At 39.3% G+C, this 21,845-nt stretch overlaps 1 pseudogene; it reads left to right on the top strand.

The window, feature by feature from the left end:
• The first annotated feature begins 1,576 nt into the window (after window positions 1-1,576).
• On the top strand, window positions 1,577-16,842 carry LOC130086930 (ribonuclease-like 3; annotated as a pseudogene).
• The last annotated feature ends 5,003 nt before the right edge of the window (window positions 16,843-21,845 follow it).

The raw sequence follows: 21,845 nt of genomic DNA, 5'->3' as shown, positions 1-21,845 counted from the left end.
CGACCACTTAGCATGCTTGGATCATGACCTCAATATTTTTTGTTTGTTCACATACCTAATACCATAAAAGTCACCTAGTTTCGTAACATTCCGATGAAGCTGTGATTTTTAAAAATTCAAAACATATTTATGTAATCTGAATTTATTAGTGTGTTTGTGTATAAAAGTGTGTGTGTGTGTGTGTGTGTGTGTGTGTGGATGTGTCTGTTTTGCACTCTTGATGTTTTATAGATTCACCCCTTCACTGTTGTGTGCTTTTTTTCTGGATCGTGGCTGATTTGTTGATTGTACGCACAAAACAACTCTGTATTGTCACATTTTTGTCAATTTCCCATTCATTTCCTATGGCGGGTCCATTTGGACCCGAAGACCCTGAGTGTGACCATTTTTTTTACAACCACTTAGACTATTCAAATCCTGTCCCCAATTTTTTTGGGTGTTCATATACCAAGTACCAACAAAGTCACCAAATTTCGGACCATTCCGATGAAGCTATGATTTTACACATTTTTTTATTTAAATTCTTCGGGTCCATTTGGTCCGAAGAACCCCAGAGGGTTAAAATGTGCATTTTATTTTACCATGTTCTACATCTAATTTCAGAACTACAATTTTTTTTATAGCTTTGCGTGTCTAATCATTAGACCTTGAACCCTTTAACCCATACCTCGGGCCATTCACAAGACAGACATCAACCTTCTTAGTATTCCTCAATGAATTCATTATAAAAAGTATATAACGGGGACCTTTTTTTTTTATAAAAGAATGCCTGGTTTCCCATTCATTTTTTGTTAAAATCGTATAGGGTTGCTAATGCCCCGAAGTGTGTATAAGTATATTTTTATGCACAACAATAATTGAATCTTTGATGATTGAATAAGTGCAATTCACCTTTATGTCCCAAGCAATGTCTGATACACAATGATGAGGACAGTGATGATGGTATAAAACATCTGCTCAAATCAAATTCTTCCAAGCTCCTTATTTTATTCATCTGCAATTTTTACTCGAATATCAGGAGAGTTTTATATTATTGCGACAGGTAGAGATCCAGAGATATAGATCTAGGTCGCGAATGACACGAATATGAAATAATGATTGGCAAAACATTCATGTATTTACTGTTTAAGTAACCCTTTCTTACATTGACTGTGAACAGCAAGAATAGATGATTCACATGTTAGTGACACTTCAATTTGATCATGTGTTTCTTCATCTGACAACCACCAATCTAGAGTAAAACAATCAAATCAACAGTGTGAATCACAACAGGATATTTTAGATCATACAGATCTATATGAAGGATCTCATATAAACTAGACTTTGAAACATCAATGTTTTACTTTTTGAATATTTGCAAATAGCAAATAAGGGCGATGAAATTCCCGTCAACTGAATAAATTGGCCAAGGTCATGTTTGCACTGCCCAGTGTTTAAAGGTCACGTGAGGTTTGCAATAAAAACTCCAGCGATACTGACGGACAACAGTGAAGTCTAAACTAAAGTTTCGGTTTGTTCATTCTGTGCTGTTGATACCGTAAAGCCTTCAGGCAAAAGAAGACAACTGTTTGAACAAGATATTCGTTTACCCAGAACAACAAGGTAAGAACTTTAGAACTTTACTCAGAAACTATAAAATATATAATACAGAAAAACAAAGGGACCGCCACAGCTGGGTTATACGTACAAGTAAAAACAAATGAAGGGTCCAATCATTTATTTTATTGGGTATCCTATGTTCTTAATGAATCTCAACCAAACTGCTTTATTAAGTGAAATGTCAGTAAAGGTGTGTTGGTGTGTGTGTTGTTCAGCAGGTCATGGAGATTCATCAGTCTGCTTTGATTCTGCTGCTGGTCTTGTGTGTTTCATTCTCCACTCATGCTGAACCACAACCACCAGCAGATATAGAGCCCCGTTATCTAAAATTCCTCAAACAGCATTTCGGTCCTGATATGAGTGAGCAGAAGTGTGACCGTAAAATGAATAGTGGCATTACTGGAGCTAACGGTGTCTGCAAAGATGTCAACACCTTCATAAAAGCAAATTCAAATCAGATTAAAGTAGTTTGTGACCCAGAAAACGGAGGAACTCATCAGAGCGGTAACCTGTTTAAGAGCGGACAGCAATTTCCTGTGATCACGTGTACATTGAAACGTGGGTCAAGACCCCCAAGATGTGAATATAGAGGGAAGAAGTCGACTCGTTACGTTGTGTTGGGGTGTGAGCAAGGCTGGCCTGTACATTATGAAGAGGGCACAATTAATTATTAATGCATAGAAAACAAAATGAACAGAGCTCTACAATATTTTCCTAATTATTTGTTCACTTCTTATTTTCTTTCTTTCTTTGTTTTTCAAGTGAAAAAAAATATATCATGCCAAAGATTTTTATAAAATAATATTAATGTGCAGTTTTTAACCAGTCATTGTGCTGTAAACATGACACAGTTTGAGAAATCTATAATGAAGCACAGCTGTGAACATGAACACAACAGATTTATACATAATTATATTTGAGCATGAATCAGGGGAACAACGTTTTTGCTTTTCTTTTGAAGAACAGCACACAATGAGAATATATTCACTGTCTCTCATCATTTAATAAGCATAATGTTAAAAAGTAACTAGTATTTCTTCAATGAATTGTTTATTCTGCACTTCTTCATGCGTGTCTCTGTGTGTAATTGTGCTTTTCATGTGCAGATTCAGCGAGTCTACTGAATTTAAGCACTCTGTTAACACTTTTTGAGCATTACAAAACTTTTTAATGGGAGTAGTGAATGAGCAAAAACAGACGAGGGAAGAAAGACACAGATGTTTTTACACCTGTCTGTAATCCTCAATAAAACTTCTCTACCCTTAAACTCGTCTGCTGGATTGTCTTGCATCTCAACAACACTAACTGAAGGAAAAGTATCCAATTACTTAATTTCTTAGTCTTTGCTTTTATTCAAAGATATCAAGTTATCAACCACTTCATATTTTGTTTCTTTTTTACATCCACACATTAAAATCAATAAATTATAATGAATAATTTACGAACTTAATTGTTTTATGACCACATTTTTAATATTTGGAGCCAGTGGTTCTCGAGGACAAGTCCCCCCAAATTTGCCAAATTGTTGAGATGGCCAATCAAATCAAACTTTTACTTTTCACAGAAGCAGAGCGTGAATTCCAGCGCAAAGACTCAGTTTAACGTTGAAAGAGAGTGAGGTAAGATTTAGCTAAATATTTACCTATAACAATATATAATAACAAATAAGGGTGATGAAATTCCCATCAACGAGTTAAACAGGTCATGTTTGCACTGAGTTAAATGTAATGATTATTCAACCAGTAGATGGCGGTGCATACCAGTGATGTAGATGTAGGTCACATGTTCATATCACATGACATTTAAACTCATCAAGATCGATTCTAAGCTATTTGTATGGTGGACGAGAGAGCTCAACGTGCTGTTACTGAAGAAAACACATGCAAATAGAAAAACACCCGCAAATTAAGAAAACATCTTCTTCAGTTTCACAACACACGTGTGCTCCAAAAACTCACAACACAACCAAATACAGAAACTCTGCAAAAAGCACAGAACACAACAGAAATGTTTCCAGGGGACCCCAATAAGCGATGAACTCGGCTGGGACGTGCTTATAGCCTGTGGGCATCCCTATCTACCCTTCGAAGTGAGTAGGGCACTAGTGTGCCATTATGTAGCCGTTTGGAATGCACTTGGTGAAGGGAGCAATGAAAGACAACGTAATTTCCTCTTTATTTTGGGGATGTTCAAAATGGGATATTCAATCCGCAGCGCAATGTAGCACAGTGTCCATCAGCTGAATAGCTGTTATGATATAAAATAGGGGCAAAGCACTGAAAGTACGTATGCCCCTATTTAAATCGTTGGTGTTCTTTTTCTTCTTCTTCTTCTTCCGCTCTGGAAGTCTATGGCAGCTAGAGGAGGAAAGTAAAGAATTACATTTACTAGCGTTACTGTAATTGAGAATTTTTTTATTGTGTACTGTTACTTTAAGTAGTTTTTAAAATCTACACACACACACACACACACACACACACACTAGAGATGCGTGTTTGGCGGTTACAGCCGCGGACTCCATGGATAAACCGTGGATAGGGCGTGTGATGTGACGAAAAATAATATTTTAATTAAATTCAGGCGGGTGGCGGTTGTAAATGTAAATGTATATTAAATGTAGAATCATTGCGATTAATCGTGCAGCCCTAATTGTGAGTGATTTATTTTTATTGGGAAAAAAATTCTAAAATGAAAAAAAAAAAAAATTTATATGACCCCCCCCCCCATTAATTTTTTTATGTTGATTCCTAGGTGTTTGTGTTTATGTGCGCAGGTGTGTGTATGCATGCGAGTGGGTTCTGCATTAGGGATGTTCTATCTAATGCCTTCATTTGTGTGTGTGTGTGTGTGTGTGTGTGTGTGTTTGTTCTGGATTGTGCCAGATTTTTTATATAGTTTTTGACAAACAAACAAAAAAACTCCAATGGGGATCAAATTGACCCGCGAGGGAAGGATCTGTTACTTTTATGAATTTCAACATAAACTCATTGAATCCAGTAAAAAAAAAAAAAAAAAAAAAAAAAAAGTTTGTATTCCAAGTTCAAGTATCTTTGACGCATATTCATAAATGTAAATAAAGTAAATGATAAAGTAAATAAATCCAACCTCCAAATTCAAATATACGTATATCAAGAAATTGCTTTTATTCACTTAATAAAAAAAGCAAATAATCATTAATATATGTGAGACATTTAACGTGTTTACATTGTGGTTAGTCTATACCCCTGTCTGTTTTTTCATGTTTATATGTATCATGTCTGACTGTACATTAACTTTGTCTGGTTGATAAAAAAAACAAATAAAACAATTTCCTTTTTCCTTGTTCCTTGTTTCTTCACCGTTGTTTTTGATTACCCTTTTTGTAATTGAACCAGCTGCACCCATAGCCTTGATAACCTCATAACCTCGACTCATTTCCCTGAACAACCCATGACAAATATTGACATATTATTGGTTACCTGTTGTGTGAAGTGTCTTTATCTGTAAGGGAATGTACAGAGTTTAGTGAATTTGTACTGTGACATTTCTACTTTTAAGGTAAACTTGAAAAAATAAATATTTTCTAAATTAATATACAGAGTTTTGCACTATTCAATGACAATTTCAGTTTTTTTATGTTAAAGGGAAATATTTTGTATGTTTTTTGGAAATAGGCTCGTTTTACAACTCCTCCAGAGTTAAACTGTTCAGTTTTACCGTTTTTGAATCCATTCAGCCGATCTCCGGTTCTGGCGGTACCACTTTTAGCATAGCTTAGCATACATCATTGAAGTGGACAAGACCATTAGCATTTCTAAAAAAAAAATGACCAAAGAGTTTCGATATTTTTCCTATTTAAAACTTGACTCTTCTGTAGTTACATCGTGCACTAAGACCGACGGAAAATGTAAAGTTGCGATTTTCTAGGCTGATATGGCTAGGAACTATACTCTCATTCCTGCGTAATAATCAAGAAACTTCACTGCCGTACCATGAGTGCAGCAGGCGTAATGATATGACGCAGCGCCTGAAAATAGGCTACCTTCCGTCAACACAACGGAACTATTTTCAGGCGCTGCGTCATATCATTACGCCTGCTGCTTTTCTCCGTGGGGAAATCCGTTTTCGCATGATCAAGGCTATGCCTACGTGCCTCGGTCATGTGGAAGAACCTTGGTTCCTCGCCCAGGCCCAGTGTTGGGGGCTTCTTGTCGACGCATAATGCTATCGACGGATGCTTCCCTCACAAGTCGGGGGTGATCATGAGTGGTCGCTCGGCGAGGGGTGTTTGGCAGGACCATCTACCTTTTAGCAAAAAAATTGGCTTAAAGTGATGGCGGTATTCCCGAGAATCTCAATACTTCCTGCCAGACCCGAGAGGTCACCATGTGTTTGTCCTTCCGGACAACACACTGATGGTTTCGTATATCAGAGCAGATATCCTGTTGAGGCAGGGGCTGAGGCCCAGGGAATGGAGACTTTACCCCGAGGTGGTGGAGCTTCTTAGGGAGAACTTTTGTCAAACTCAAGTCGACCTTTCGCATCGTTTGTACAACGCATTGCCCTATGTGGTTCTCCCTCACGCATCCAGCTCCGCTTGGACTGGATGTGATGTATTAGGTGTGGTTGACGCTACACCTGTACGCATTTCCCGATATCTTTGCTCCCGGGAGTTTCTGGGATACAATATTTCACCCTCATCTGGAGTTATGGATACGGTGGGCTCGGCATCTGAGGGGGCCCAGCTCATAGATTCAGGTCTCTCGACCGAGGTCGTGGAGACCATACTCCAGTCTAGAGCTCCCTCCACGAGAAGACTAAATATGCATTGATATGAAAACTGTTCTCTGCCTGGTGCAGAGAACGCCTTCTGAATCTTGTTTCTGCCCTGTTGGTACAGAACTTGATTTCTGTAATGAATGTTTCTTTGCTGGGTTATCTCTGAGGAGAGATCCTTAAATTTGTCTTCTCCGTGGTACATGAGGCTGAGGCCTGCACGCACTTGGATTTGCACCTGGTATGGTGATAGTATTTCTTCACCCCAGGTCGGGTTGTATTTCTAGGTCCCTACTAAATGTGTGGGTCATTTGTGCTGCAGGCCTTCTGTCCTCCACCTTTAATACCCCAGATCAGGAGAAACTTAATCTGTTATGCCCTGCCCGGGCTTTGGATGCGTATGTCCACAGAGCTGCTCTGTGGCGTATATCAGAGCAATTATTTGTCACCTAAGATTGGTTGCCCTGCATCTAAACAGATGATGAGCAAGTGGGTAGTTGAGGCTATCTCACTTGCTTATGAAGTGGCTGGACAGCCTTCACCTTTGGCTGTCCAGGCTCATTCTACGAGGAGTATGGCTGCCTCTATGGCATTAATCTCGGGAGTTTCCCTTCATGGCATTTTGGATGCGCCAGGCTGGTCCTCACCGCTTACATTTGTTAGATTTTATTACTTGGATCTTGGCTCCACTCCAGGGTCTAGGGTGCTTGCTTCTTAGTGTGCGCATTGACTTCACACAGAACAGGCATTTGTCATATGGCGTCATGGGTATAGGGTTCCCACCGCGTCTCGACGCAGCTCGAGTTCCCTTGAAAGGGAACGTCTCAGGTTACGTATGTAACCCTGATTCCCTGAGAGGGAACGAGACGCTGCGTCGCCTTGCCATACTCCCTGCATGCCTGTGATCGACTTGCTTCGGCTTTTCAGAAGCTGACGCGGTCTATTTTCAGGGGTGCTTTATAGCTTCCTGGTCGATGATGTCACCCGCCTATGACGTCTCGTCTTTCCATTGGACTGATTATACACTTGCTTCACGACGCAATCACGCAGGGCATTCCCACCGCGTCTCGACACAGCGTCTCGTTCCCTCTCAGGGAACCAGGGTTACATACGTAACCTGAGACGTTAGCCTATACCCCCTGACTGTTTGTTTTTCAATTTTTATATGAACTATTGCAGTTGTGACATACATTGACTTTGTCTGTTTGAAATTTGATTAAAAACATAACAAAATGTCCTTGTTCCTTGCCGTTGTTTTGGATTACCTCTGTTTAATTAAACCATACCCTTGCCTCGACTCATTTCCCTTAAAGGAGTCATAACCTGTAATTTTCACTTTTCCACGAGAAACAATGTATGTTATGATTGCCTAACGATTATACATTGGCCGGGAAGCCGATATTCAAAAGTGAAGCGTTTGTTTACCCCAGGGTTCGTAAACCAGCCCACGTGCACACGCACTCAAATACGAGTTTTTAATTTCTCCCCCGACTTGACGTCAAGACGGGGCAGGATATACCATATATGGACACCGCAGACATATGCTGCAGGAAGCCCGCCCTGCCCCTCTCCCCCTCATATTCAGTCAAGAAAGATGCAGAAATGTAGTGCACACGTGAGTTGCTCTGTGGTTGACTGCCAGAATCAACATTCAAATGTGTTTTCTCTACCAAAAACGGACCAAACTACCAGGGACCAGTGGATGAAATTCATTTTTAATGACGCTGTTCCAATAACCCTATCAACTGGCTCAACGTTAGGTGTCTGCGCTAAACATTTTACACTGGAATCCTTTACAAATTTGGGGCAATATCAGGCGAAGTTGGCCTCGAAGCTACGTTTGGAAAACATTAAATAAAAGGTAAACTTATGTGGGAGAAAATAGCAACAAACGTTTTAGCTCGTTACTGATGTTAATGTATGTCTCAGTCAAAATGATTGTCTTTACCATTCAGAGACATGTTGATGTAGACGTCCTTCCATTGACTCTATATCTTCCGTTTCCAGCTCTGGTTCAGAGTCTGCCTCAAACATATGAATTCCGTAGGTCGCGGCCAGGTCGGGTTCATTCACAACTTGCGCCATGATGTCATTTTGGAATGATATGCTGAAGTTACCTGCGGTGTCAAGCCCCCTCCTTCCTGCCACCAATCAACGCGCCCCTCATTTGCATTATTAAAATGACCGTCCACGACAGCCAAAATATCGCATCAGATCTCGCGAGACAATAATGCATTCAGAAATAAGGGTCAGAGGAGCTCTGTGTTTATTTTTTTTCCACTTTTCTTTTTTAGAAGGGCCTGAAAGACTATAATAGAGCGTGGGTATCCAAGGTAATACTAGGTTATGACTCATTTAACAACCCATGACACATATTGACATATTATTGGTTACCTGTTGTGTGAAGTGTGTCTTTATCTCCCACACTTTAAATTAGGGTCCAGTTCTCACTATTACAAAAATGTTACTAAATTTCTTCTACAAAAAGTCTTCCTTATACCCTATTTCATCTCTGTACACTATTTAAATACTGTACAGTATGTTATGAATACATACATTTTAGATAACACTTTATTTTGATGGTCCCTTTTGATCATTCTCTTGACTATGAAACTTTTCAACTACATGTCAATTAACTCGCATTAGAGTATTAGTGGACTGTCTGCTTAATATAATAATGTGATTATTTTTCTGTAGGTAATAAGGTGTGGAGAGTTTTGACATAACTTGTTAACTGGTGTGGGTGTGCCCCATGTAAATCAACTTCTGTCCCCAGTAAGTCTGGGACGGTGATTAATGCAAATTCCCATTGTGAACTCATGTTTACATTTGAAAAGTTTTGTATTTATTATCTTTGAACTGATTATGATATTGGCATGACCCTGAGCCTGCCTGAGGGTAGGGTGTTTCTTTGTGTTGATGATTAAGTTGTTTCTGCTACACCATGATACCAGTAATTGGACCTCCTCCCTGTAGGCGGTCTCCTCATTGTTGGTTACCAGCCCCACCACAGCTGTATCATCTCCAAATTTGAAAATGGAGTTTGAGTCATGAATGGGAAAACAGTCATAGGTGAATAGTGAGTAAAGGAGCGGACTAAGAACACAACCCTCGGGAGTGCCAGCATAGGCGGAGCGTGTGTAAAGGCCTGTTCACACCGGGACGAATTTCGCGCGCGTTATTCGCCGACGTTTAACGCCTCGTGACTAAACAAAGGGCGCCAATGTGAGTGTTCACACCAACGCGTAAAACGCCACGCGTAAAAGCGTCATTTTTTTAAAAACGCCTCGGGTTCGTTTTTTTGGTTTGACGCGCCGCGTCAAAAACTATCCGACCAATGAGATTGGCGCTTTTGCTCACGTGTCTGGAGCTTCTGAAGTTACAGTAAAACACAACTTGGGGGCGCTCAAACACAAAACGGTCTTGCCGAGCACACATACGTAATGGCGAAGAAGATATACAGCGTCTACACTCTGCCGGGAAGAAATAAGACGAGGAAGATGTAAGGCTAGATGAGTAGAGCTGCTGGTCTTGTTGGTGTCTTTATAAAGAGACACCAACGACAATAAAGAACCATATAACAAACGCGACAAACTTGCTCTCTTCTTCTGAGTGACAAGCGAGTGTCAGAAGCGTAGTTGCGCAGCGCCACTTTGTGGACCGGGGTATTTCTGTTTTACATTAAGCGCCATCTAATGTCAGGGAATGAATTTGCGTGTTCACTCGGCTCATCGTCAGCGAAAATCGCTTGGGTGTGAACACAAAAAACGCGTTGAAAAACGCTGACGAATAACGCGAGCCGATATTCGTCCCGGTGTGTACAGGCCTTAAGGCTGGGGAAGGCTTAGCCTTCCCCTGGCCACGGACTTGAGACTAGCAATATACAATTCGAGTGAAATTTGCTCCCTCAAAAGCAGCCTGCCTGCTTCTACTAGTTGCTTTTATAAAGAAAAGCTGCACATAATTGCTGGTATAGGATCAGTTTCCTCCACTCCAAAACCAAATGATAAGCGCGACTGGGCTGGCTCAGCTGTGGCCTGTGGAAAACGTAAATTGCATGCCGTGCGCACGCGCAGAGATAATTCATTTATGCAGGATTTATGCATTTTTTCGATAAACAATTTTTAAATAAATGAAAGCAATATAATTTATAAATTGCAATGTTTTTATTAAATTGTGATCACTTTAAATATAAATTCATTCATTTGCACGTTGTGTCCGAGCTCGGCCGATACATTAACTGTATGAGCCCAAGCCCGATTTAAACCCGACCATTTTTTAATACGTGGGTCGTTATAACTGACGTTTCTCAACTACTTTCTATGTTACTTTATCTCTCCCTCCCGCAACATTTATGTTTTGTCCCGCTTCCGCCCGCAAAAGCCCGCAATAGACTTTTTTCCTGTAGGCTACCTCCAAATACTTTCAAGTTAGCCTACGTATCGCCACCATACACATCAGCATGCTCCTGATAAATTATTTGTTGTTAAAGCATTAACACACAAACCACTGTTATAACATAAAAGCAAGCAGGCTACTCACTGCGTGCATGGTTTAGCATGACTGATGCGCGCAAAGTGCGCTCCCTTAATAATTCCTAAAAAGCTGACATCAGTTCATCGCGATCTCACACAACTCTGTTATTATCAATGAAGCTGACCGCACAATGAATCTTTCATAATATAGGCTACACTTAGTTTGTTAAAATTTTTAGAGGATTTGCCAGCATACAGAATTCAGCACTGAACAAAAAGTCCGTTTTGAGCGGTGAGTGGAGTCTATCTTAAATGCTTCTGATTGGCCATTGCGTTCAAGAAATCAACACATATGTCTGTGATTGGCTACATCCCTCAACGCTGCGAACATGTTAGCTAAATAGAAACTCTGGCCTGTAGCCTAAATCGTTTCTATTTTGTTTGAGTTGTTCTTGTTGCTTTTCTGCAACAGATGAATAAAAATGTATTCGTTTTTATATGTTTTATTCATAGATATTTCTAGTTTGAATCGTAGCCTATCGTTTATTCTCCCGCGCAACCCGAACACACAGAGTGATTGCATATCGCCCGCGCCCGCGCTCGCACTCTATTGCGTTGGGAGTGCACGTCTCTAGATCAAGGGCCCGGCCTGTCACGTGTCTGTCCTGTCCTGTGTGACACTTGGGTGTTTGTTATGTTGGGCCATGTGCTCATGTCATTGTCTGATCCCTCCCCCTCGTTACCTGATTATTGTTTGAGTTCAACCACCTGTTTCCCTCTTGATTTGTTCCCTTTATAAGTCTCCCCTTGTATGCAGTCTTTGTCGGATCTTTGTCTTTTGTCACCCCGGTTTCCCTGTGATGGTCGTCATGTTCTTAGTCAGTATTGGTTCTCCTAGTTCAGTGTTGTTTTATGTTTCATTTATTGTGTTTTCCCCTTTGTGGGTTTTTGCTTTGTGTTTTGTTTTATTTAGTTAATAAATCATCCCTTCACTGCACTTGAGTCCTCCTCTCCACTTTTGTAAATTGTATCGTGACACGGCCCGCCCCGAGAATAGTGATGGGAAATATCGTCGGGTCGGGTCAAGTTCGGGCTCGGGCACAGAATCTAAGCTCTAATTGAGAGGACATCATCAACGCATATGATGCCAGGCAGGTCTAAACGCAGGATTTTGCTGCATAAGGTAAAGCAATGTTTATTTATATTGGCTGCCAGGCATACAGTAGCCTAGGCCTACTGCTTGTTTTTTTTGCTCAAATTAACAGTTTGTAAACGTTTGCGTTAAAAAATTAGTTAACGGGAGCGTTTACTGGGACGTTTAAGTTGTTGCTAGGCGACACGTTGGTTAAAACTATATGGTTATAGGTGGTAGGAAATCTATTTAAATGCTTCAAGGGGAAGCGCACATAATAGCCTTACCCTGGAGTTGGTTCACCCTCCGCCTATGAGTGCCAGTGTTGAGGATGGTGGTGGAGGAGGAAATATTTCCAAGTCTGACATGCTGGGGTCTGTCAGTGAGAAAGTTCTTAATCCACTTACAGAGGTGAGAGTCTGAGGACCCCCTCGAAAACGAGGACGAGGACTGAGGACCCCCTCGAAAATGAGATGTTCCATCTCAAGGGGTTATCCTCGAATAAAATGAAATTAAATGAAATGTTTAAAAGAGTCCAGACCAAGTAACAGCAGTTTGTTGACTAGCTTGCTGGAGTTGATGGTGTTAAAAGCTGAACTAAAGTCAACAAAAAGCATGCTGACATATCTGTTGAGGTTCTCCAGGTGAGTGAGGGCAGTGTGAAGTGCAAGTGAGATGGCGTCATCGGTGCATCTGTTGGCTCTGTAGTAGGGGTGGGCGATATGAGCAAAAATTCATATCACGATATTTTTCACTGTCCGGACGATATCGATATTATATCGCGATATGAGAAAAAAAAAATTGGAATCACATTTTAGTACACCTTAGTTAAATTACAGGCAAAATATGTATTTTAACACTAGATAACTAGAAAAAGGTGAGGCATTTCATTGGACATATAGACCTGAAATGTTTTTTTTTTCTCAAAAAGTGCAAACGTGCAACATGAGGTAGGCCTGAATGCACTTGTTATGTCTTTCCACTTTTTGCTCGTCTTGTCATAATGAGAACCGGCAGCGAATGAAGACTTTATTGATTTCTGAGTGAGAGCCGTCTTCGGGTGTGCTCTGTCTCCGCCGGGAATATCTGTTGTTATAGTTTTGCTTTTTTAAATTAGTTTTTATTTAAATATCGTTTTCAATTTTGTTTTAAATTTCAGTTTAGTTTTAGCTAGTTTCATTGATGGTTTTGTTAGTTTTTTTATTTAGTTTTTATTTTGCAAACACATTTCTATATAGTTTTTATTTTATTTAGTTTCAGTTTTAGTAATTATAGTTTAGCTTTAGCAGAGCGAGCAGAACACTTCCAGTGTAGACCAAAGCGAGACGTTTAATTTAAGTTTAATGTTTGCACAGATTACAGTTAACTCTTGTGCAGACATCTTAATAATAAAAATAAAATAATGGTTTGAGATTGAACAAAGCACCAAATAAATAGAACTTAAAATTATACAAGAAAAAACAATGAAAATTTTCATACAAACTAATTCATTAGTGTAAGGAGACAGAATAAAGGCCTACAGTTCGTACAGTATAAAACCCATTACGTCTATGGAGAGTCCCCAAAGATAGTGGACCAGTGTGTGTGTATGCGCGCGCTTATGTGTGTGTCGTGTGTATGCGCGCGCTTATGTGTGTCGTGTGTATGCGCGCGCTTATGTGTGTGTCGTGTCCTGTTATTCATAGCCAAACGTTACATTGCGGGGAAATGTCTCCACGTGGATAATATTATTAGCAGTAAATGTTTTGTAAAAACAAAGATAATAATAGCAGCTTTCAGCCTTTCAACCTTCATGAAAACATGACATCTCAAACACACAGTAGCCTGGAACTTTAACGTTTTTTGTGCTTGACGAACTTGTTTTGGTGTTGCACCCGCGTCTCGCAAATGAAACGGCATTCTAAAAATGCTGCGCTCAAGTTAAAAGTCAAACTTGCGTCTCATATCTCATTACCTTGTAATTTCCCATTCCACCGCAAAAGATGCATCCTTTATATACAGCCGCTTAGCACTAGCGATGTGTTCTACGTTACGTCCTTCATTGAACGCGTCACAGGACAGCGGTTAATCGCCTCAGCAACTTCACGCGTATGAAGCGCCAAATCAGCCATTTCCTTAAACAGCGTATTCGATTCTGTATCGTCATTAGTGTTAACAGTTGTAAAGAGTAAGTTACCAAATTGAACAAAACAATATAACTGCAAAATTTGAATTTATGAATACGGTATCCTCGGTATCGCAAAATCCATATCATGGCACAACATAATACCGGTATTCACGTTCATACCGGTATAGCGCCCACCCCTACTCTGTAGGCAAATTGATGTTGGTCCAGATTAGCTGGAATGAAGGCCTTGATGCTGTTCAGTACCAATCTCTCAGTGGAGACTGGTGTTAACGCTATTGGTCTGTAGTCATTCAGGCATGTAACCGTTGTCTGTTTTTGAACAGGAATGATGGTTGCAGTCTTTAGGCAGGTATATTGAACTCCCGAACATTCTTACAATAATGTGATAGCGGTAGCAGATGCTTGTTGTGGAGTTACATTTCCTTAAACCAGGAAAAGAAAAACATTATTTTTTACTGTTACTAAACAAATTGACATTGGTCGTTCATCATTCGTTCTTGGGAAGAAATATCTTATCATTCATCAAAACACAGAGGCTTGGTCTAAAACAAAAAGTTTGATTATTACCATAAACCAAAGATGGATGAATGCATTATGTAAGAAATAATATTTTCATAATAATGTTATTAGCTATATAGCTTAAAATATATATATATATATAAAAATATATATATATATATATATAGAGAGAGAGAGAGAGAGAGAGAGAGAGAGAGAGAGAGAGAGAGAGAGAGAGAGAGAGAGAGAGAGAGAGAGAGAGAGAGAGAGAGAGAGAGAGAGAGAGAGAGAGAGAGAGAGAGAGAGAGATTTTAATTAAGCTTATTGTTGTGGGCCAAAATAAATTCACTTTCAAAGTGAAACATTTAGTTATTTTCTATGTTGCTTTTACAAAAGCTTGCCTCCTATTTCTTGTGAAAATATTTAAAGTCTTTGATAATCTCTGATCTAATCTCTTGTTCTTCAGTGATTGGCTGTTCACTGCAAACATCACACTTTTTTTTGCTCATCTGAGTATTAAAAGCCTGATGATCTGAGTAAACGGCAATCCCTGAACTTAGCTGAACAGCATTTGTTTGTGGCAGGACTGAAGGCTCTATTTCTGCAAACTACAGACTGTAATATGTAAGTATATCCTCTTTTTTCCCCCAATGATTGTGTATTTGTAGATTGCTGTTCTTTGTAAGCAGACAATTTGGAAAGAGGTTGTGTATCAATAATCATATTGAGTGTACTGGTGTATAGCAGGTCTTAAAAAAGCAACACAAACCTACTGAAAAACTTACATTTCAGATGAGTGTCCTCTTTGTAAAGTAGGGTGATAGCAATTAATTTTCAGTGCATTATAAATCATGTAAATAGTGTTGATTTGACTGATGTCACTTGCCTAGTGATGTTGATGAACGACGCTGCTCTCAGTATCAACTTACCTGTCAGTGTTAGATTTTCTCTCCAGAAACACTTTATAGGTATTTGTGCTGAACTATCCTATAAAGCAAATAAACTGTAAAATTTAGCTTCAACGTAAAAAAAAAAAAAAAAGGAGTTGGCTAATCTAATGTGCCTAAATATTATTAACTCACCAACTGTCCGAAGATTTTTAGCATGGTATGGATATGATCATTTTAATGTATTTTGTCTAATGTAAAATAGCATAAATAGGTTTATTTTTTTTATGTATTATAAGATCAGTATAAAATCATGACATTTTAATTTCTTTAATGTGTACATAGTTTAAAACATTTAGCCAATTGGTTAAGTGTTAAAAAACAACCTTTTTCCATTTTTTCAGTGTTCTTCCAAAGTCTCCCCATTGGTGTACTACTTTCTCTTGTGTTTGAGAATGATTACAGCTTTCACCAACTAACACATAGTTGAATATTTGCAGAATCACCAAACTGATGACAAATAAAAGTGATGTAATTTCAACCAGAGAAAATATCAATCAGAAAAATTGGACAATGTCACATATGCAGTGTCAAATATTTGAATATCATGGTAGGTTTAAAAAAATAAAAATACAAAAAATTTCTGGGCAACACTTAAGTATATGTTGAAGCCAGTTTAATTCCAGCACATGAGTGGTGTGGAGCAAGTTTTACTAGTATTAGTTGAGCTTTTGATCATTCATTTGCTTTTCATTGTTTTACAGCCTTGGAAGAAGAAAATAAATAAAACTCTTGGAACATTTAATCACTTTACTCAGAAAACAAGGTATATCAGCTCTTTATTTAATCTCCCACAATTTATCACAACTAAACTGCTTTATTAAGTCAAATGTCAGTAAAGGTGTGTTTATGTGTGTGTTGTTCAGCAGGTCATGGAGATTCATCAGTCTGCTGTGATTCTGCTGCTGGTCTTGTGTGTGTCGTTCTCCACTCATGCTCAACCAGACCATATAAAGCCCCGGTATAAAAAATTCCTCATTCAGCATAGGGATCCTGATATGAGTGAGCAGAAGTGTACAAGTGAAATGAGAAAGAGAGACATCACTGGAACTGGAAATGTCTGTAAACACCTTCATACAAGCAAATTTAAATCAGATTAAAGCAGTTTGTGACCCAAAAAATGGAGGAACTCCACAGGGCGGTAACCTGTTTAAGAGCGGACAGACATTTCCTGTGATCACCTGCAAATTACAAAGTGGGTTGAGACCCCCAAACTGTGAATATAGAGGGAAGAAATCCACTCGTAACGTTGTGTTGGGGTGTGAACAAGGCTGGCCTGTACATTATGAAGAAGGCATAATTAATTAATAATGCATAGAAAACAACCTGAAAAGAGCTTCTCATCATTTGTTCACTTCTCATTTTACTTCTTTCTTTGTTTTTCAATAAAAAAAAAAAGCCAAAATAATAATAATAATAATAATTAAATAATTAACAAATTTAATAAAAACCTCTTCAGTTAGAGGTTAATGTGCAGTGGTTTTTAGTTATTGTTAGTTATTGTGCTGTAAACATGACAAAAACAGTTTGAGAAATCTATAATGAAGCACAGCTGTGAACATGAACACAATAGATGTATACTTAATTATATTTGAGCATGAATCAGGGGAATTTTCTTTTCTTTTGAAGAACAGCACACAATGAGAATATCTTCACTATCTCATAATTTACCTTTAATGAGCGTATAATGTTAAAAATAAAACTATGTTATTTCAAATTAATTGTATATTCTGCACTTCTTCATGCATATCTCTGTGTGTAATTGTTCTTTTCATGTGCAGATTCAGCCAGTCTACTGAATTTCAGCACTCTGTTAACACTTTTTGAGCATTAAAAAACGTTTTAATGTGAGTAGTGAATGAGCAAAAACAGATGAGGGAAGAAATAAGCAGATGGGTTTTCCACCTCTCCTCTCTGTAATCCTCAATAAAACTTCTCTACCCTTAAACTCGTCTGCTGGATTGTCTTGCATCTCAACAACACTTATTGAAGGAAAATATCCATTTACTTAATTTGTCTTTGCTTTTATTCAAGAAATGTTTTACATTTTCGACATATTGGGCTTACAAATAAAAGTAGGCCTACATGTGTGCATATTTTAATGCAAATGAATGCAAATAGTTCAAAATGATTATTTCCCAAATAAAATTAGTCCTAGAATACCCAATGATTATTCAACCAGTAGATGGCGGTGTGTACCAGTGGTGTAGGTGTAGATCACCTGTTCATGTCACATGACATTTAAACTTCCTGTGGGGTATTTTAGTGAAGGGACAGGTGGCGGGGACATGTGCCTCTTACCATAGATCCACATACTTTTTTTCAAACCAGCTGTCCCTTTTTTTTATTGACAGCATTTGCAGTTACAAACAACACATACAAATACATACTGTGACGGTGTGATCTTGAAATGAATATATCACTCGTTACAGAACTACATATTACACCATATTAACATACAGTCAATTCTTTATTTGAGCCTTGTTGTATAGCTCTTTTGGTTTTTTTTTCCTCTTTCAAAAGCCCCTTTCTAAAGCAAAGACAAAACAAAACTATTCTCATAGGCTCATAATTCCCAAAGCTTAGAGCGTGATGTTCACAAAATTATAGTGAATACATAATCATCTTGAGCAATCAACAAAGCATTTCATCAACCACTGCGGTAAATGCATTTAACAAAATTTCACCCGTAAAGGTCCACAGAAAATAAAAAATAATAAAGTGGTTAGTTCAACTCACATCACAAAATAAATAGTTCAATTCGTTAACCATAGTTCATGAATGACCGCGGGAAGTTAACGTTAGCAGTCCTTAGTTGAGGAAAGAAAGTGCGTGTATGTGTGTGTGTTCTCCGTTTGTAGCGTCTTTTTTGTTGAGGGCGGGTTGAAGGCGAGTGAATAGTTTACTGTTCCAGCAGTCTTACCTGGAGTTAGATGCTCAGTATCTTGGATTTGTGTCTCAGTCTACAACGAAAAGTAGTAACTCACAGGCGCTGCCACGATCAGCTCTCGCTCAGCCAAGGCAATTCTGAAAACGAGCATCTTCCAGGAATAGCAACAATGACAATCCAGATCCTCTTTCACAGTGCAGCCAGCGAAATACTTAAACACAGCAATCTTCAATCGAGTTCGTCCTTTTCGGCGGCATTAAAATGGAAACTCATAACAAATGCTTTACTCAGCTTACGCACAGCCAAAACACAGCTGATGGAGTGTCCTTCAGGAATCGCGACAACGGTAATCCGAACACTCTTCCACAGTGCAGCCAGCGAAATAGCGACACGAGATTAACTCAGGCTTTTTAAAACTCTGTGTTTTTTAAACTTCCCCGCTTTAACCCTGCACACCTGTTGCTTAATTAAGCTACGTCCTACCGCAGTAACCTCTTGATAACCACATTGCATTCTGGGCAGTGTAGTTCGTTCCTTATTTTCGTCACAATACATAAATAAACTATGCATAAATAAAGTACATACATAAATAAATCATATCCAGTGGGGTCTGCAAAGTCCAGCAAGGCTAATCAACAAGCAGTCCAATTCGCCTTTGGCTAAGCCACACCCTAGAATGTAGATTGACCAATCACAGCGCAGCCAAGAAGGAGCTCCCACAGTGGTCCGACACTTTTTCACAGCGCTCCATTGACTTTAACACAGGCGTCTCATATTTTTATTCTCGGCAGGCTATTACCGTCGTAGTTTTATCAAAAATATGGTTAAACGTTGTGCCTGGGGCATTTATAACACAGATACGCGTTTCCCAGAGAGGTTGGAGGGGGGTGTGCGTTTTTTTCCCTTCCCAAACCGAAGTCAAATCCTGACAAGTGTCGTCTAGCACACGCTGCTAATAAATACAACGTTATACACGCGTAGTCCGTTTGCTTTGTAATAACGATTATATAAGTGAATGGAGACCTACCCAGCTTTGCATGAACAGTGTTGCTCCTTGATATTGTCAGTCCCAGCCTCCGTCTCGATTAGTAGGATATGCGGTGGTTCATTTTTTTTGACTGTGACCGGTATGCTTTTGCCTCTATTTGGATGCCTTGTTGTTCCTTGCGTTTCACCTGTATGTGGTGAATATAGCCTTCGCACGTATATTGCAGCCCCTTTTGCCTACTTCTATCGGACACTTTATTTGCTGCTTTATAAAAGTTTGATAACATTTCAGCAGGAAGAGCTGTCACAGCATAACAGAGGGTAGATTGTAAGAAGTGTCTCCCGATGCAATATTAATTACTTCTCGTAATCCCTCGTCATCTACCGTGTTAACTGGGCGGCAGTTTCTAGCTATCCATCTAGCTAAAGAATCGGTTAACGTTTCAGTTACAGATTTGTTCATCGGCCCGCCATGATTAGGCCTACAGTACTCCAGTAAGGTGGATTGGCGAGACCCTCCTGTAGCCTCGCTAGTTGCGGCAATAACACCTGAGTGTTTTGCGTTTAAATGGTATAGTAAAGACGAATTGCTTCGGTGGTATTTAAATTCGGCTTTGCAAATTTTACATACCACCACTTTTTTGTCTAAAGTGCCATCAGGACATTTTTTAAATGTAAACTTTCCATCTAAAACTCCACCATTATCGCTCTCCATCATGCAGTGTGATTTGGCTCAGTTAGCACACTCATCTGTCGCAACAGGAAGCTATTAAAATGGATGCGATTGGCTTGCGTCAATTGCGTTAATTTATTTTAATGCGTTAAACATGTAAAATTAATCGCAGAGATTAACGCGTTAACTTTCCCAGCCCTAATATATATATATATATAGTTCACCACCATTTATTTCAGTTTATAAGCTGTCAGATGAGACCAAACATGGCATAGTTACATATTAGAAAACACTAGTAAATAAACAGTATGTAGATGAAAGCACGTGTCCTGTGAAGGAAATGGTACAGATGTGTCATTGAGGTGAAAACGACTGTCTCCCCAAACAGAAGCATCCTGTGCCTGGAGCGTCCCGTCAGTATATCAGCAGATTGATGAATCCCTTGCACTAGATAGGCATTAGCATACTGTGATGATGAAGGCCATTGTGCCACGTTTACTTCACATGTATACCTTTAAAAGGCTTTTTGAAGTATTAGTGCAGTAACGAGTTCTGCCCATATTTGCTCAGCCCTACACATTTTAAACAAGAATCTTTGTCTGTAAATTCTACTTCTCCTCTTACCTTTCTATTTAACTTTTTATAGCAAAGTATTGCAGAAGGCTTTATTCCTTTGAATACAGAATTTCTCAAGCAATTTGACAAGAAAAACAAATATCCTCGCTGATGGCATATAGACTACTGGATCTGAATACATGGAGGTTTAGTAGTAGTTAGTAGTTTAGTTTATTGTCATTGCATATCTCTACACAACAAAATTAAGATGACATTAATCACTCACTAAGCAGGCTATAGGATAAAAAGTGACACTGTCAGCAACAGTTAATAGATAAATATAGAATATAGAAATACAATAAAACAAGAATAAGAAAACCAGTATATTTAAAAACACAGTATGATTCATGTCCAAATTTGATTAGTCTTCCAACTTCTTTCAGCCTATCAGCAGCTCATTTATGGCCCTTGAAAAAAAAAACTGTTTCTCCTGCGGTTTGTCCGCGCCCTCATGACCCTGAGCCTGCCTGAGGGTAGGGTGTCGAAAAGGGTATGGCCAGGGTGTGTAGGATCCGTCCTGATGCTTGCTGCTCTTCTCTGCAGCCTATGTCCTCAAGGCTTGGAAGAGGTGCACCGATGATTCTCTGGGCAGTTTTAATTACCCGCTGCAGGTCTTTTTTCTCCTCAGTGCAGCTGGAGAACCACACTGTGCAGCTGTATGCCAGCACACTCTCTATTGTGCACCAGTAGAAGTTTGTGAGGAGTGTCTGCGGGAGCCCAGTGCTTCTTAGGGTTTTGCTTCTAAGGTGTTTTGATGTGTGTGTTGTTCAGCAGGTCATGGAGATTCATCAGTCTTCTGTGATTCTGCTGCTGGTCTTGTGTGTGTCGTTCTCCACTCATGCTCAACCACAAGGTTATGTGCGTTTCCTCAATCAGCATGTGTTTAAGGCCATGACTGAACAGAAATGTACCAGTGAGATCCGCGCGAGAGGAATCACACTCGCCCAAACCACCAACGGCTGCAAAGAAAACAACACCTTCATAATAGCAAAAAAAGAAGATGTTAAAGCAGTTTGTGGCGCAGCAGGAACTCCACTGGGCAGTAACATGTTTAGGAGTAACAATCCTTTCCATATGATCACTTGTAATTTAGACAGTGGGGATACACAACCACAGTGTAAATACAGAGGGGTCAAGGACACTCAG

This window comes from Rhinichthys klamathensis, unplaced genomic scaffold (assembly GCF_029890125.1).
Source record: "Rhinichthys klamathensis goyatoka isolate OS25496 unplaced genomic scaffold, OSU_Roscu_1.1 h1tg000103l_1, whole genome shotgun sequence".
Lineage (NCBI taxonomy): Eukaryota > Metazoa > Chordata > Actinopteri > Cypriniformes > Leuciscidae > Rhinichthys > Rhinichthys klamathensis.
This window is presented reverse-complemented; position numbering and strand designations above follow the sequence as displayed.